Source organism: Leptonychotes weddellii, chromosome 12 (genome assembly GCF_054177405.1).
Source record: "Leptonychotes weddellii isolate Sample4059 chromosome 12, ASM5417740v2, whole genome shotgun sequence".
In the NCBI taxonomy this organism is placed as follows: domain Eukaryota; kingdom Metazoa; phylum Chordata; class Mammalia; order Carnivora; family Phocidae; genus Leptonychotes; species Leptonychotes weddellii.
The window spans coordinates 73274154-73288836 of NC_138380.1; the positions used below are offsets into that span (position 1 = coordinate 73274154).

Genomic DNA, 14683 nt, shown 5'->3' on the forward strand with positions numbered 1-14683 from the left:
TTAACCAAGTGGGCCACGCAGGCAACCCACAACTAAGGTATTTTTAAAATCTGTACCCTGTGACATTCCACAAGGTTAAACAATTCTCTAATTGAAATGTTGTATCTTGAAATCCATAAAGACATAAATCCCTCTGTTTATTTGCAGTATTCTATTTGTGGATCTCTAAATAATCTGTACTATATCTTCCCAGGATGACTCCATGGCCTGATAGACACCAGAGTCCTTTAGACCATCTCCTTGTTAGACTGACATGTATATTAGAAGAGACACTCTTTAATCTATAACTGTACAGGATATCATATTTCCATTTATCTTGTGCATCACTATATTTTATTGATGCCTCCTGATGTGTTCAAATAAGTTATGCTCTCATGCCAAAAATGATTGTACTGTCTCTGTTTTTATTGGTTTACCATTTCCTCTAGGGAGTTGACTAAGAGGCATACTTTTGAGATTGCTGTTAAGTGAAAGTTAATACTGGATCCTGACAGAAAATGTTGAAAGTATTTGAAAGAAAGAAAGAAAGAAAGAAAGGAAGGAAGAAAGGAAGAAAAGAAAGAAAGAAAGAGAAAGGAAGAAAGAAAGAAAGAAAGAAAGAAAGAAAGAAAGAAAGAAAGAAAGAAAGAAAGAAAAAGAGAAAGAAAGGATTTGAAGGAAAGAGAGAAGAGAGAAAATGGAAAAAATAAGTTTCCTATTATTTTCTACCTCTAATTCTTTAATCTGACTATTGAAGCTTCTGCAATTAAAAATGAAATATATTATATAACCCTTATAAGTGTGTCCAAATCAGGAGACACAAGTGAAGAGCCACTTACATCTAGAAAGAATTCATTCATTCAAAGGATAAAGTTGCTGAAATGTGATTATATGGAATTCAAAAGAATTTTAATTAAGGAAGTATCTTCTAGAATACTAGTTCTCATATCTTCTAGAATGCTAGTTCTCATATGTTTTAGTCTATGGATCATTTGGGGGCACCAAAGATCTCCAGTATTGGTTGACTTACTGAATATTTTTTTCTTTAAGCAGAACCAACTTGGTTTCTATGTCTTTAAATCTCTAATTCTAGTGACTACAGAATATCAACTGTGCCATGATTAGAGATTTACCATATTTAAATCACTTCTGGTGACTGTGATACATTTATAATGAACTGGAAGGCCACCAATGTTGGCTAGATCATTGATAGTGATATGAAAGCCTCTTTGACAAATTCCAACAGGGAAAAAAATATCACCTATTTCACAGTGTTATTTTCAACATTAATATAAATTTAGACAGTTTCTGTACATAGTAGGAGATAAAAATATTTGTTATTCATTCCCAGTATCAATTAATCTCTTATTTCTCTCCAAGACCCTAGTTTATTCTCCTTGACATCTTTGTACTAGGATCTGGAAAACTTGAGGTTTTTTCATGTGTTCCACAGCTAATCTTTGATTGTATTGAAATACTATCTCCACTGCTGGTAATCATCTCAAGTGAGATCAGTTTGTGTAACCAGCCTGAAATTGAATTAAAAAAAAAAATGTTTGATTGCTTTATTAATTCAGATAACAGAATGGTTAAAGGACAGACAAATGATTACCTCATGAAAAGTTATAAGAGCTTTAGTAATACATTTTAGTCTCTACCTATGATCAAAAATGGACAAGAGGCTCTCCCTCCTCCACCGCCGCCGCCTCCTTCTTCTGCCGCTCCTGGCGCTGCTTGCGTGCTCGTTCGGTGCGGACCTGGTACCTCTTTCGTGCAGCGGCAGCTGCGGAGACTCGGGCGCTCGCCATGGCCGACGAAAAGCCCAAGGAAGGAGTCAAGACTGAGAACAACGATCATATTAATTTGAAGGTGGCGGGGCAGGATGGTTCTGTGGTGCAGTTTACGATTAAGAGGCACACACCACTTAGTAATCTAATGAAAGCCTATTGTGAACGACAGGGTTTGTCAATGAGGCAGATCAGATTCCGATTTGATGGGCAGCCAATCAATGAAACAGACACACCTGCACAGTTGGAAATGGAGGATGAAGATACAATTGATGTGTTCCAGCAGCAGACAGGAGGTGTCTACTAAAAAGGGAACCTGCTACTTTATTCCAGAACTCTGTTCCTCCAGATCAAGGAGACATTCTCAATTAGAAAGCCGCAATTTGGTTCTACCACATCCTGACTACTACAGTATAGTTTTCTCTATTCTTTCATTTTCTCCCTTCCCCATTCCTTTATTGTACATAAAGTAACTGTGTATGTGCACAAGCATATTGCATTTTTTTTAACTAAATGGCCAATGGTATGTTTTGATCGACATCAAATGGAGATGGGATGGGGGAAAATACTGCTTCTGTGAAAATACCCCCTCTCTCCGTTAGTGGCATGCTCAGTCAGCTCTTATCTTTATATTCCAGCAAGTTATTTTGCTCTCACAGTTTAACAAAAAAAGAACAACATAAAAATCCTTGCATACCTTGTTCGATTGGAGAATTTTAATGTTTTTCATTTATCATTGTAAAACCAAGGACAATTTTATAACTTTTTTGTTCGTAGCTGTTACATGTAGGGCAACCTGTCTTTAAGTAGGGATAAATTACTCTAAAAGAAATGAATCGTAGATAGTTTTCCCTTCAAGTCAAGCGTCTTGTTGCTTAAATAAACTTCTTGTTTAAAATGAAAAAAAAATATGGAAAAGAAGAGTAATGAAGAGGAAATGAAGTTGATGTTTCTAATCCTAGAAGGCTCTATTTATTTCCTGATAATAGTAATCAAGAATTCTCTAAAACTTTATTTATTTATTTAAATTTTAATTCCAGTATAGTTAACATACAGTATTATATTAGTTTCAGGTGTACAATATAATGGTTCATCAATCCTATATATTATTCAGTGCTCATCAAGATAAATGTACTCTTAATCCCCTTCACCTATTTCACCTATCCCTCCCATCCAGTTCCCCTCTGGTAACCATCTGTTCGGTATAGTTAAGTCTGTTTTTTTATTCGTCTTTTTTCCTCTTTGTTCATTTATTTTGTTTCTTGAATTCCACATATGAGTACAGTCATATGGTATTTGTATTTCTCTGACTTAGCGTTGTACTCTCTAGATCCATAATACATGTTGTTGCAAATGGCAAGATTTAACTCTTTTTATAGCCTAATAATACTCCTTTATATACATACCACATCTTCATTATCCATTCATCTTTTGATGTACATTTGGGCTGCTTCCATAATTTGGTTATTGTACATAATGTTGCAGTAAACATAAGGGTGCATATATCCTTTCAAATTAGTGTTTTTGTATTCTTTGGGTAAACACCCAAGAATTTTTTAAAACTTATAATTGAAAAATGGGTGATATTTTAATGGAAAAGGACTTGGAAAATCTTCTCCTATAATATAAAATCATTACCCCTAATTAAATATTCTTGTTTTCCTAATTATTCTTTTTTTCTAATTAATCTTAAACATTTAGTCAAAATATACACACAAAAGTGTATGTGTCAAGAGTGTACAGAGCAACAGATTATCATAAAATAAACATATACATCCATTGTGTTAAAAACTAAAGTTTTTTCAGTATTTATTAACTTAATACAGTAATAATGAAATAATCATGGCAACATTTTTTTTGTGTGAAGAATAACTATATTTTCCAAACAAAATTATGAGAAGAGTGGCATTGTTTAACATTTTTTCAAATCTCTTTAATATCTGTATTAATAGAAGAAAGCTGGATTTTATATCAGCTTCTGCATTTAATCTGTTGCTATAAGTTGTCTGGTTGAATAGTTTGAAGGAAATGTAGTCTCATGCAAATATGTAGTTGGAAAAGGAAAGTTGTTTTAATGTCTTTTTCAGATTATTATGGATATTCTTTGACACTACAGAAGCTCTGTAAGTGTAATTTCTTAAAGGTAAATTAAAATGGGGAACAGAAACTGTACTAAATCTGTCATCCCTCATACATCTTCCACTTGTATCCCTGGATACAACTAATTTCTTATTTTTGCCATATGAGATTAATTTCACCTGGTCTTGAACTTCATATAAGTGGAATAATACTCTGAACACTTGTGAAAGAATAACAGTGAAGATGGCACATATATCTTGGTATTATTATCAAGACAATTTTCCCTTTGTAGATCACCTGCAAGAGCCTCAGGGACTCTTAAGGTACCCCTAACCACCCTTTCAGAACCACTATGTTGTATAATATTTCATTATATGAATACACCTATTTTTTTGACCTATTCTATTATTAATAGATACTTAGGTTGTTTATTAGAAAGGTCATCATTTCCCCTATTATTCTTCAGTTTGTTTTTGTTTTATGTACATCGATTTCTGGACTCTATAATACTGTATTGTTTTAGCTAATATTGTAACAATATAACAAAATCTTACTTATTATGCCTTTACATTAATTTTATATAGACCATAGACTAAGTCCTCCAATATTCTCCTTCAATATTTTCCTATTTTTGGCGCTTTTATCTCAATATTAATTTTAAAATCTAAAATATCCCTGTAATGATTTGTTTTCTTACTGGAGTCTTATAAAACATTTAGATTTATTCCTAGGTATCTTATATTTTTTGATGCAATGGTTAATAGAACTTTTTAAAAAAATTCAATTTCCAGTTGTACTGATTAATGGGAATACAATTAATTTTCCTATACAGTGAACTTACTAGATTTACTTATTTATCTTAATAATTTAGAATAGATTCTGTTTGTTCTTCTCATGCAAATTTATATCTGGAATGACAATTATATTTCCTCGTTTCCATTACTTCTTTTACTTGCTTTATTGCATTGGTGAGGAAAAACCTCAAGTGTAATATTAAATAGAAGCAATGATACCAGATAATACTGCCTCATTCCCAAACTCAAAGGGAAAAGTCTCAAATTTTATTAAGTGTATGTTTGCCATAAGTTTTTGTATAATCCCTTTATAATCCTAGTTTTTTTTAATTTTTTTAAAGATTTTATTTATTTATTTGACAGTGAGAGAGGGAACACAAGCAGGGGGGAGTGGGAGAGGGACAAGCAGGTTTCCTGCCGAGCAGGGAACCCGAAGCAGGGCTCGATCCCAGGACCCTGGGATCACGACCTGAGCCGGAGGCAGACGGTTAACAACTGAGCTACCCAGGTGCCCCTATAATCCTAGTTTAGAAAGACAAGTACTGAATGTAAATGTTATCAAATTCATCTTTTGCATGTAAAAATTGAGTTTTCTTTTTTTATCCTCTTAATAATAGTAAATTATGTTGAGAGACTTTTAAAAGAAACTTGCATTCCTAGAATAAATCCGACTTGGTTGGAATTTTACACACACCCACTTCCCTCCCCCCCACTCCCAAATACACTTAAGTTGCCAATTTTAAAATCCATGTTCATGAGAGAGAATTGCTTGGAACTTGCCTTTCTTATATTATCCTCGTCAGGTATTGGTATTAAGGCAATGCAATCTTAAACCAAGTTTGGAAGTGTTACTTTTATTTTTGTATAAGCGTGTGTAAATTGGAATCTGTTAGGGTAGAAGGAGTGGATTAATTGCTTATTCAATATCTTTAATGGTTAAAGAGTACAAATTTTTATATCTTTTTTGTTTATTCATTAAGATATAATACGTACACAATAAAATGCCTACATCTTTAAGAGTGTTGAGTTCCTTGAGTTTTAGCAATGTATATTTAACATTTTTATACCCACATTTAAATTCCTTTGTGTTTTTTTTGAGTCACCCTTCATATCTCCCCACTTCCACCTGTGAAAACAACAAATTTCTTCTGTCACTTTAGATTAATTTCACTATGCTTGGACTTTGTATAAGTGGAATCATGCAGGATCTATTCTTTTGCATTTGTCTTCTTTCTTTCAATGTAATGTCATTGAAATGCATCCATGTTGTTGCATATGTGAGTAGTTTATTCATTTTTATCACTTAATCTTATCCCACTATATGAATAAATCACAATTTATCCATTTTCTGCTAATGGGCATTTGTATTCTGTCCAATTTATGGCTATTTTGAATAGGATCACTATGAACATTTTGTATAGGTTTTTGTGTGGACATGTATTTTTGTTAGGTAAATGGTAAGGAATGGATAGTTGGGTCATGGGTAAATATCTGTTTAACTTCATAGGAAACTGTACCTTTTTCAAAGGTGTTTTATCATATTTTACTCCCACACGATGTATGTAATCTCTAGCTACTCCACATTTTCCAACATTTGCTAATGTCAGTCTCTCCCTCCACCCACCACCTCTTGTTCTAGCATGTTAAAATGAAATTTCATTGTGGTTATAATTTGCATTTACCTGAAATTACCTGATACCTACCTTATGTTAACACATTTTCATGAACAGTTGGCCAATTAAAAATATTTTGTAAAATCTCTGTTCAAGCCTTTTATCCATATCTAGATGTGTTGCTTTTTTTAAAAATTACTATTAGGAGTTTTTTTTAATGTATTATCCTTAAAAGTCCTTTGTCATATGTACGTGTAACAAGCATGCTTTCTAAATATCTGTAGCTCGTTTCATTTACTTAATGGTACCCTCTGACAAATAGAAATTTAGAATTTAGATGAAATTCACTTGTATATTTTTTTATTGTCAAGGTTTTTTTTAACCAGCCGTACATGTGCTTTCACAAAAATTAATAGTTATTCACCTATATTTTCTTATAGAAGTTTCATAAATATATATTGTTTTAGTTTGGAAGTATCTTTCAGCATTTTGAAAATACAATAATTCAATTTTTCTGTGATGTCCATTGTTCTTACTGGAAGTTAATGATTAGACTTTATAGCTCCTTTGATACTAATATGTATTTTTTGATTGATTTAAAATTGCCTTTTCATATTTAGTTTTAAGTTAATGTATGTGGTGCCCATAGACATAGTTTTCTTTGTACTTACCTTACTTGGGTTTGTGTAGTACTACTTAAATCTGTGACTTGCTATTTTTATGTCAGCTTTGGAAAATTATTCACCATTATCACTTCAAATATTCTTTCTTCCCAATTCTATCTCTTCTCTCTTCTGTAAAACCAATTACACATACATTGGCCTTTTTAAAATTTTTCTTCCATGTTTGCTTAATGCTTTTTTTGTGCATAATTACCACATTTTCATCCTTGTATAAATGTAGGATGGATATATTCTTCTGCTTTTTTTCCAGTTCACCAATTCTTTCTTCAACTTTGTCTATTATTTTTCTAGTTTTGGTTATTGCATTATTTTTTTTAATTTTCAATTTTGCAGTGTGTCCAATCTATTATGTTTCCTGTTCTGTGATAACATCTTTTATTTGGCACAATTTTTCAACTCTGAGCTTTGGCCTTGTGAAGCCTGGTAAATTTCTGTTAAACTCTAATTCCTGTGAGGTCGTTCAACAGAGTCCTATCTGAAACCTGTTAAATTCATTAATATCTTCTTTAGTAGACTTATATCTGCTGAAAGATTTTCCTGGATACTCAGCTCCTCACTTTCAGCTTCCAAAATTAAAAATTTGCCTTAAGGAGAGAGAAAAATTCTTGTCAATTTATTCTTCCTTTCTCTTCTGTATTTGGCTCTGAAATTCTAGTTCTCTAATACTTCCAGTAAAATATTCCAGGGGCAACTGGGTGCTCAGTTAGTTGGGCATCCGACTGTTGGTTTTGACTTGGGTTATGGTCTCAGGGTTGTGGGATCGAGTCCTACGTCAGTCTCCATGCTCAGCAGGGAGTCTGTTTCTCTCTCTCTCCCTCTGCCCCTCCCCTGCTCATGCTCTCTCTCTCTAAAATGGATGAATAAATCTTTAAAAATTAATAAAAGAAAGCATAATATTTCAGTTAGATTAGTGTGAAATACTTAGTTACTTTTGTCCAAAATTTATTTTTAAAATTTTGATTTTTTTTTTCAATTGCTGATATAATATAGAAGAACTGGAATGGTTGAATAAGTTAGAGAGTGTTAGTAGAGGAGAATATACTTCAATTAGCTGCAAAACTAATTTTAAGAAGAGGCAATATGTTTTGCAACCTTTTGGATTTTTAGCTAATTTGTTTTCTGATAAGTTTGCTAAACTATATAACCTATAACCCACATAATTATACTTCAATTGCCTTTATTCTAGATATTCATATTTTGATCGATTTAGTATTATAGACTGTGTTTCATAACCTATTCAAATCAAATATAAACTAAAGAAATATCCATCTTAAAATGGATATTCATGTAAAAATTCTAGATTGGAGTTTTTTAAAAAAAATAAATACATAAAGCAAATGTATGAAGAATAAATATACAGATCCCTTAAAATATTCATTCCACATTACTAAACAGAAAAGACATTATTATTTGCATATTATTTATATATTATTATGGTAGTTTTAGAACATGGCCCCATTTTTTTTTTTTATACTTTTCCCATTGACAGGTGGATTCTAATTTTTCCTTTTGAATCTGCCCAGGCTTGCGACTACTTCATCCACAAGAATATAACAAAAGTTACTCTATGTGACTTTCTAAGTTACGTAGTAAAATGCTATGTGGTTTTCATCTTTTGCTGAAACAGTCATTCTTAGAGATATGTCATAATATATGAAGTTTGACTACCTTAAAAATCCCATAACATGAGTAAGCCCAAGCTGAATGGGGAAACCTGTGTAGCTCTTTTGTTCAGTAATTTCAGCTAAGCCTAAGCATTGAGTCCTTCCAGTCCGGGTACCAGATATATGAGGAAAGAAGACTCCAGATCACTTTAATCTCCAGCTTTTTGAGTAACCCCAGCTGTTCTGGTCTTTCTAGTGAAGATCCCAAATATTGTGAGTCAGAGGTCTATTAAAATTGAGCTTGAGATTGAGCCTCAAGTCAGACTCCGTGCCCAGTGGGCAGTCTGCTTGAGATTCTCTAGCTCTCCCTCTGTCCTTCCCCCCGGCTTGTATGCCCTTTCCCTCTATAAAATAAATAAATAAATCTTAAAAAAACCTGTGACCCAGGGTGCCCAGGTGGCTCAGTCAGTTAATCTGCTGCCTTCGGCTCGGGTCATGAACCCGGGGTACTGGGATCGAGCCCCACGTTGGGCTCCCTGCTCAGCGAGGAGTCTGCTTCTCCCTCTGCCCCTTCCCCTGCTCATGCTCTTGCTCTCTCTCTCAAATAAGTAAATAAAATCTTTTTAAAAAAAATTGTGATCCATAGAACCATTAGAAAATTAAAATGGGTCTCTTTTTGTATTAAGATTTGGTGATTTGTTATTAAAAACTAGAAAACTGTAACATAATTTGGAACTGGAACCAAAATCTGGGTAGTATCATAAAAAACAAAACAAAACAAACACAAAAACACTATGACATGCTGGTTTGGGGACTAAGTATATGGAAGCCTGCCAGTTCTTGAAGAGCTTGTCTATGAAGGATTGAAAGGAATTGAGGAAAATGGTTTTGGAAACTTGAGGAGAAGAAACTCTTACCTTTGATAATTTTTCTAGTCTGCAAAGGAGTTGCAAATTAAGAAAGACCTTAAGGGGAAAAAAAATCAAATCTCAGAAAGACGTAGCCTCAGGATAAAAATAAAGATAAGGTTTGAAAGAAAAATTCTTCATTAAGGTCCCAGAAAGATTTAAGGTATTTTCTCATAGATGTTTCAGAAAGACATAAGGGCTTCTAAAAATCTAAGGGGTAGGCCTTGTGGATACTGTTTAATCACAGTATTTCTAAGAATATTTAAGGCTTTGTCATACAACAATTTTTATGTTGTGGAACTTAAGGTAGCAAAATGATTAAGTGGAAGATATTTACAGTTAAAGGTTTTATCTAATGAACTGAATTCTGTCTAATGAACAAATTGTGCATTTAAAAAGACAGTTTTAATGGCTCACACCAGCCTGCACTGAAAGGAACAGAGATAATATAAAATTTTTGAAAAATGGTCTTTATGTCCCTAAATTACTATGTTCCAAAAACTCAACATGAGTAGGGTAGAGTCACATGCTGCAGAGAATCATTTTCAGGGAGCAGGTCTGAATTCTAATCAAATAACTAGCTTGTAGGTATGTTTGGTTTATAGAATTGTTATGGACTAATAACTTTTGTGTACCTTCTCTTTTCCTCTACTTTTTTATTGACGTAACATTATATTAATTTCAAGTATACAACATAATGATTCAGTATATGTATATATTACAAAATGATCACCATAATAAGTCTGATAATATCCATTACCACACATATTTACAATTTTTTTCTTGTGGTAAGAACTTTTAAGGTCTATTTTAAGATTTAAAATATTGTCAGGGCACCTGGGTGGCTCAGTTGGTAAGCGTCTGCCTTTGGCTCAGGTCATGGTTCCAGGGTCCTGGGATCGAGCCCTACATCGGGCACCTTGCTCAGCTGGAAGCCTGCTTCTCCCTCTCCCACTCCCCCTGCTTGTGTTCCCTCTCTCACTGTGTCTCTCTCTGTCAAATAAATAAATAAAATCTTTAAAAAAAAAGATTTAAAATATTGTCTGTTGTAATCCTATTGTGATGGTTCATTTTGTCAACTTGATTGAGCTAAGGCATGCCTGATAGCTAATAAAACATGATTTTTGAGTGTGTCTGTGAGGGTGTCACTGAAAAAGATCAGCATTTGAATTAGCAGAGTGGGTAGAGAAGGGTGCCATTACCATGCTCTTGGGCATCATCTAATCTGTTGAGGGTCTAAGTAGAACAAAAAATGGAAGAAGGGTGAACTCACTCTCCCTGCTTGAACTGAGATCCATCTTCTCCTGCCTTTGGACACTAGTGTTCCTGGTTCTTGGGCTTTTGGAACCAGGACTTTATACTTTTGCATCCCTCCCCCCACCCTGGTTTTCTGACCTTCAGACTTGGATTGAATTATGCCACTGAGTTTTCTGGTTCTCCAGTTTGAAGATGGCAGATTGTGGAACTTCTTGGCCTCCATAACTGTGTAAGCCAATTCTAAACTCCATATATATATATATTTCTCTAGAGGATACTGACTAATATACCTATGTTGTCCTACCACTGAAGGTTGGATGTGGTGGTGGTGACAGGAGGCATGAGCAGATCAAGAGAAACAGTAACTCAAAAATTGCACCTGAGAAGCTTCATCCATACGTGGATCTGATTTAAATTATGGCACCTTTGACCATGAGCTTGATCCTGTGTGGTCACTGGATAATACTTTTGGGGATCTTGGAAGGAAATAAGTGCTTATGCTCATGGGAATTATATAAATAATTTATGGTCAGAAGGTATATTGGTATAATTTTTTAAAATGACAGCAAATTATTTGACATTTCTCCCATAAAGAAGTTGAGTCTCTGGGCACCTGGGTGGCTCAGTCAGTTAAGCAACTGCCTTCAGCTCAGGTCATGATCCCAGGGTCCTGGGATCAAGTCCCACATCAGGCTTCCTGCTCTGCGGGGAGCCTGCTTCTCCCTCTCCCACTCCCCCTGCTTGTGTTCCCTCTCTTGCTGTGTCTCTCTCTGTCAAATAATGAATAAAATCTTTAAAAAAAAAAAAAAAGAAGTTGAGTCTCTACCTCCTCCTCTTGAGCCTGAATGGGCTATGATGACTTGACCAATAGAGAATGGCAGAAGTAATGCTATGTGACTTTTGAGGCTGTCTAAAAAAAATTAAGCACTTTGTTTCCTAGTTAAATTATTCTTTGAGTCCTGAGTCATTTGGACTATTTGCATATAGGAAGAACATTACTACATTAACTTCTAATTAACCTCCAGGCCTAAAGTCAGGATTTTATAATTTTCATCAAAAATCAATATATAATTATATATTATTATCTAGCTCTCTATTTGCCTTAAAATTCTAATGATTATCATACTCACTATCAATTGATACAGATTTATGGTTGGCTCTTACCAATGTTGAAATTAAAACAGAATGTCATGTACATTAACTTGCAAATATATTTTTAATGGTTATTATTTTTTGTTTGTTTCTGGAAATAGTAATAGGGAAAAGTGTTCATAGAGGAGAAATTAATATAGTTAAATGAGGGCAAGAATTCCTAGGCCAAATCTGGATTTCAAGAAGATAAGCTCTCATGGTTTCCATTTAGAGATACAGGATACAAGAGAATAAAATATGATAAATATGCCATGGTTACTACTGTCTTACTAGTTTATTCTTATTTTCTCCAAAGTTTAATTAATCTAAATATAGGTATACATCAGTGACTAAGAAGATTAGTCATAAAGTAAGAATCTATTGTTTATCAAGTTTCTACTCAATTATCCATTTGAGTTTTTGTTTAGACCTCACTTATGTTATAGACTTTATATTTTTTCATTCATAGTTCCTGATTCATTGAATTTTAACTAATTCTTTGTGCTGAAAATAATAGGGACATTACTTTTCCACAGATTTCAGTGGTGTTAAGGATTTATTAAATAAATTTCAAAGACAAGAGTTTTGATTTTATAGGACCATGATTTTTATGAATTAACACTGAGTTCCAATAAAGGTTTTAACTTCCTTAAGTTTACTCAATTTTATTGAATGAAGATCCACTATTTTGATTGCTCAGTATTAGTCACAATATACCAGATGTAGAACCTGGTGATTCTTTTTAGGTCCTTGAGATCATTTATAAAAGGAAACTATTGTTTACAAATTCATCATCATAGCTTTTTTGTAACATATATTTCAACAACAGCTTTCCGAACTTAGTATAAAGGAAAATGATGTCACAAATTTACTTTTGTTTAAAATTACTAAAATTATTTTTATTTTCTTAGACATGGAACATCTTTTTCAACATCTGTGTTCTTTGAAGTTTATTGTAATGCAGATAATCATTAAAATACCATTTCCCTACACTATGACTACATTTATAACTTTAGTATACATTGGATCCCCTTGAATTTCTGATTAGAGAAGAACATAGATACATTTACAAGAATAATTGAAAGTTATATAAATAGATTCAGAAGTCCTAAAATCCATTCCTATTTATTCTTAGTGTATAAGAAATAGGCAATGCAAACATTCTAAGGAAAATTTAATTCACAGGAGAGTAACTTTATATTCACAAATCCCAATAGTATTATAAAAAACCATAGCTCCTGAATACACAATATAAAAATAGGTTAATTGTGACATCAAGAACACAAAAGGAGGGAGGAGTAAAATGATAGAGCTTTTTGTATGTGAACAATGTCAAAGTATTATTAGCATAAAATTGACTGTTATATCTATAAGGTGTTCTACGTAAACCTCATGATAATCATAAAGCAAAAACCTAGATTCACAAAAGATAAAGAGAAGGGAATAAAATCATACCATTACAGAAAATATCAATTCACAAAGGCAGTCACAGGAGAGGAAGAAAGAAAAAGGGAAATTCAAAACAACCAGAAAACAATTAATAAGATAGCATTAGTCAGTCTTTATAAATCAATAATTACTTTAAACATAAATGGATTTAATACTCCAATCAAAAGGCATAGCATGCTTGGATGGATAAAAACAAGACCCAATTAAATGATACCTACAAGAGATTTAACTCCAGCTTTAAAGACACACAAAGACTCAAAATGAAGGGGTAGAAAAAGATATTCTATGCAAATAGAAACCAAAAGAGTATAGGGGTAGCTATATTTATATCTGACAACATAGTATTTAAGCCAAAATGATAACAAGAGTCAAAGAAAGTCATTACATAATGATAAAGAGTTTCAAGTTATCAAAAATATATAATGATTGTAAATACATATGCACCCAACATTGGAGTACCTAAATATATTAAGCAAACATTAGCAGAGCTGAAGAGAAATACAGACAATACAATAATAGTAGGGAACTTCAATACTCCAATTTCAACAATGCGTAGATCATTCAGACAGAAAATAAACAACAAAAAACTTTGGATTTGAGCCATACTTTAGATCAAATGGACTTAATAGACATATATAAAACGTTCCATCTAACAGCAGCAGAATGCACATTCTTCTCAAGTGTATAAGGAACATTCTCTAGGATAGATCATGTGATAGGTCACAAAACAAGCCTATTCTTTTGAAAAGTTAAAAAAAATGGCAAATGTTTCACTAGGAGGTAAAAAAGACAGAAAACTGAAATAAATAAAATTAGAAATGAAAGAAGAGACATTACAACTGATACCACAGAAATACACAGGATCAAAAAAGATTACTGTGAACAATTATACATTAATAAGTTGGATAACCCAGAAGAAATGGAAAAATTCCTAGAAACATACAACCTACCAAAACAGAATCATGAATAAATAGAAAATCTGAATAGTCTAATAATAAGTAAAGAAACTGAATCAGTAATCAAAAACCTCCCAAGAAGGAAAGGTCCAGGACCAGATAAAAGGTTTTCCTAGAGAATTTTCCCAAACATTTAAAGAACTAACACTGATCCTTCTAGAACTCTTCCCAAAAAAGTTGAAGAAGGAACATTCCCAAATTCATTTTATAAGGCCAGCATTACCCTGCTACCATAATCAGATAAGGACAATACAAGAAAACCACAGGTCAATATTCCATATGAATGAAGATGCAAAAAAATTCTTAACAAAATTCCAGCAAATCCAGTTTAATAGCACATTAAAAGGATCACACATCAAGATCAAGCAAGATTTATCCTGGGATACAAAAATGGTTCAATATATGTAATTTAATAAATGTGATATGCCACATTAACAGAAGAA

The 14683-nt window shown here is 33.0% G+C and overlaps 1 pseudogene; it reads left to right on the forward strand.

Moving 5' to 3' along the window:
* Positions 1-1701: 1701 nt before the first annotated feature.
* LOC102740428 (small ubiquitin-related modifier 2 pseudogene) lies at positions 1702-2093 on the forward strand (annotated as a pseudogene).
* The last annotated feature ends 12590 nt before the right edge of the window (positions 2094-14683 follow it).